Source organism: Orycteropus afer, unplaced genomic scaffold (genome assembly GCF_000298275.1).
Source record: "Orycteropus afer afer isolate SDZICR_OR568_19922 unplaced genomic scaffold, OryAfe1.0 scaffold00717, whole genome shotgun sequence".
NCBI lineage: Eukaryota > Metazoa > Chordata > Mammalia > Tubulidentata > Orycteropodidae > Orycteropus > Orycteropus afer.
Window position 1 is genome coordinate 787427 of NW_006922304.1, and position 4576 is coordinate 792002.

Genomic DNA, 4576 nt, shown 5'->3' on the forward strand with positions numbered 1-4576 from the left:
CAAAGTTTATTACTGATTACCAGGGGTGGGAAAGAGAGTGTGTGTGTGTGTGTGGTGGGGGGACAATTGTTTAGGGGGCACTGAGCCTACTGTTAAGGATGATGGAAAATTTTGGAAATGGAGAGTGGTAATGGATATACAACACGATGAATGTAATTAATGTCATCTAATTATATAAGTAAAAAGTGTTGATATGACAAAGGTTTGCTAAATACGTGTTTATGTATAACTAGCAAGTTAGCAATCATAATTAAAAAAAATAAAAAAAGCCTCGTTATCATATTTCCTGTGCAAAACCACAGGCCACTAGCTAAGCATAAGTAGAATACATCAGGTACAAGTAGTACATCAGGTTTAAAATTAAAGCTTAAACAGTAAGTAACAAAAATAAACCAATAAAAAATACATAAAGCAATCAGAATAGTAAGTGCTGAAAAAACGTTAGTTCTTACTAGTTATTTTAGAGATTGCATTAGGTAACCCATGTAAAACTTTTCACAGAAGGCCTGATACAAAATTAATGTTTAACCATTTCATCATTATTATTATGTTTTTTAAATTTTTATTGTGATTGAGGTGAGAGTTTACAGAGCAAATTCATTTTCCATAGAGCAGTTCACACACATTTTGTTTCATGACGCTGACTGCAATTCCCCACAGTGTAACAGCTCTCTTTCCACTTTCTCCCTGTAGTTACCTCTTCCTTGTGCCCTTCTTTGCTGTGCATTCCTGCCCCTTGAGCTATGTCCCTGACATTTCACCATTATTATGTTACGTTTGCTACTAATCATTTTAGGAGTTTCTGTTGCAATTAAAAATAATTCAGCTGCCAATTAAAATAATATGCTCTTTTTCAAACAAATAAATATTTTAAATACAGTGATTTAATTTTAAAAAAGTAAAGTAACCAACAGATAAGTTGATATATGAAAATTAGTACTATGGGCCTAAAGATAAGTAATAAGTAGTTTTTCATTTTCTTTCTTTTTTTCTAAATTTTTATTGTGATTTGGATGAAAGTTTACAGAGCAAAATCATTTTCCATACAGCAGTTCATACACATTTTGTTTCATGACATTGACTGTAATTCCCTACAACTTAACAGCTCTCTTCCCACTTCTTCCCTGTAGTTACCTCTTCCCTGTGTCCTTCTCTCCCATGCATTCCTGCCCCCTGAACTATCTCCCTGTGTGAATACTGCCTTTCTGTTCTCTCATGATCAATTGTTCTAAATGGTATATCTACCTGATGTAAATGTTCACCCTATATGACTGTCTATTGTTTGGCTGGAAGCCATGGGAGTGAGTGAGTTCAATTCCAGGCTTGAAGTGTAGCTAAGGGCCATAGTCTCGGGGGTCTCACCAGGCTCTATCAGACCAGTAAACCTGGTCTTTTTTATGATTTTGAGTTTTGTTCCACATTCTTCTCCCACTGTACCCAGGATGTCAGTGATAAATAGTTTTAAATTATACTCAACAGTGTTTCATCATGGTGAGGGAAAAAAAAATAAGATATTCTGAACAGTCTATGTTGTGAATCTTTTGTAGATATAAGTATTAAAAGGGCTGGCCTAAGGCAAAAATGTGAAATTGAAGTTCAGGGTAACCTGTATGAGTGCTTACTAGGTTCCAGGTGCTCTGTGCACAATATTTCCCTTACCCTCTGCAAGAAGGCCATTATTTTCTCCATTTTCATTCTGAGATACTGGAGCTCAGAGAGGTTCAGTAATTTTCTCAGTGCTGCACAACTTTAAAGGAAAGAGCTGCAATCCAAAAAGATCTGTCTGAATTCACTTCCTCTTCTTCCCACTTTTGACATCCTCATCTCCCCTAACCCTCAGTTAGCTTATTGCGCTGGTTAATGTACTCTGAGGAGGCTTTCCTGGCTGCTTCCCCTCACCTGTCCAAGTTAAGGGGCCCTTTCAAATCATATCACACCATTTCCTTGTGTGTCTTCCAGACTGGACTCTGGGCTCTGTGAGGCAAGAAGAGCTCACCAATCTTGTCCATTTTTGAATCCTCAGAGTAGATTCTTCTAAACACCTACTGGTGTAGTGAGTTGATGTGCATTCTAGGTGTGGAATGACCTTGCAGAAAGCCATTTGACCTTTGTTCTCTGTTCTTTTGAGATATGCCAACATCTGAAGCTAATAAATGGGGGTTGACTAGACCAACATGGACCACCTGGAGGCTGATGCTGACTAAGCCTCAGGAAGCATGATGTCACTTATCACAGCCATGTGGTGAAGCTGATAAAAATTCTGATCCCTAAGGCTCAGTGGGGGAGCTCTGCTGGCATAGTTCCTAAGGGATTTGACTGCTAACCAGAAGGAGTGGTGCCCACCAGCCACTCCTCAGAAGGAAGATTGGGCAATCTACTTTCGTAGAGACACCACCTCGGAAACCCAAGGAGAGGTGGCTATGAGTCGAATCAACTCAACTCAACAGTAGTGAGTTTGGTTTTTTTGAAGGCTCAGTGGAGGGTCAGAGTAAAAGAGGAAGGCGCTCAATGAGATGGATTGATACAGTGGCTGCAACGATGGGCTCAGGTATAGCAAGGATTGTGAGGACGGCATAGGACTGGGCAGTAGTGTTTCGTTCTGTTGTACACAGGGCTGCTATGAGTCAGAACCGACTTGATGGCATCTAACAACAAGGCTCAGAGGAGATTCCTGGTTGGTGACCATACATGAGAGAGGGTAGCATGTCCCTCTTCGGGATATGGAAGCTCCACACTGTAACCTCTCCCAGACCTCACCCTATGTGTCTCTTCATTTGTATCCTTTTTTGGTTGTAATAAATCCATAGTAAGTGTGGTATACTCTGTGAATCATTACAGTGAATTAACAAAGCCCCAGGGGCAGTGAGAGCCAGCAGGGGCTGGTGTCTGTCACTTTGGTAGTCTGAAGGAAGGTGTATAACTTGTGATCCCTGACCCAGCTCTGAGTTGCTGGAGCTAAGAAGGAGAGTGCTATGTGAGCAGCTGGTTATGAGGATGGAAAAGTGGGAAGGTGAGGACTGGATCCATTTCCACAATATGGGGATGGATTCATGCTGATCATCATCACCCAATTACCAGTGAAGGTGAGATGTGCCCACTGTGCACCTGGTTTAGAGCAGTATGTTTATTGCCACCTCACTGCCATGGTGCCGGTTGTTTCATAGTGACCCTTTAGGAGAGAGTAGAACTGCTCCATAGGGTTTCCAAGACTGTAAATCTTTATGGAAGCAGACTGCCTCATCTTTCTTCCATAGAGTGGCTGGTGGGTTCAAACTGCTGACCTTATGGTTAGCAGCCAAATGCTTTATCTACTACTCCAGCAGATCTCCTCCTGTGTGTTTATTTGTTGTTGTTGTTGTTGTTATGTGCTGTCGAGTCGGACTGGACTCATAGCGACCCCTCCTTGGGTTTTAAAGGCAGGATATCACCACAGAAGCAGGTTGCCCAACCTTCCTTCCAAGGAGTGGCTGGTGGGTTTGAACCACCAGGCTTCTGGTTAGCAGTCAAGTGCTTTAGGCACTATGCTACCAGAGTTAGTTTATTAGGAGACTTAAAAATGCAAAACAATGTCTCTCTTTTGGTGGATTTTTAGGCACTAGGGGTTTGGGGAGGTGACAGAGATGTTTGGAAGCAAAAGATTCCTCCCAAAATCCAAGACTGAAAATCACACAGTTGCACTATTTTCCTTGACTCTACATCTCTATGTGTCCTCTCATGGGCTGAGCCCCTCCCTCTCCGCCCAGGCCTGCCCCTTGGTGGACCAGGCTCTTGGCCCACATCTGCTTGCTCCGCTGCAGGGCAAGTTGTTGTTGTTGTTGTTAGGTGCCGTGGAGTCCACTCTGACTCATGGCTACCCTAGGCCTTGCCTTTCTGCTCACCTCTGCTCCCTTATAGAAAACTGAGAGGCAAAGTGCTTGCCCTCTTGAGCGCTCAGCTGGCACATTTGTGTCTCCAGAGTGGTTTGCGCTTACTATGGCAGTCTGATTTTTTCTTTTCTTTTTTTTAAATGATGAGCTAATTCCTCTTATTGTATCATGGTAATTTTACCACTTGTTCACATAATTATATATATACATTCAATAATATTTTATTGCATTTTAGGTGAAACTTCACACAGCAAATTAGGTTCCCCTTTAACAATTTGTATACAAATTTTTCCATGCCATTGGTTACAAAGGGACAGTTCCCTTTTTTACCTCCAAGCTGGATTTTATTTGGTGTTTAATCTCCAACTTTTCATTTTGAAAATTTCAAACCCTCAAGAAAAGCTACAAAAATGGGACAATGAACACCCATAAACCCTTCACCTAGATTCTTTGTGTACTCTATCTTCAATCCCTCACTCTCTCTTTTTTTTTTTTTTGCTGAGTCATTTGAGAATTGTTGACAACATTATGACATTCCACTTCTAAACAATTCACCATAAATCTCCCAAGAACAACGACATTGTTCTACACATACATAATTCAACACTGCTATAATACTGTTATCTAACATTCAGTCTAAGCTCTGGCAGCATAGTGGGTAAGGCATTTGGCTGCTAATCAACAGGTCAGCAGTTCAAACCCACCAGGTG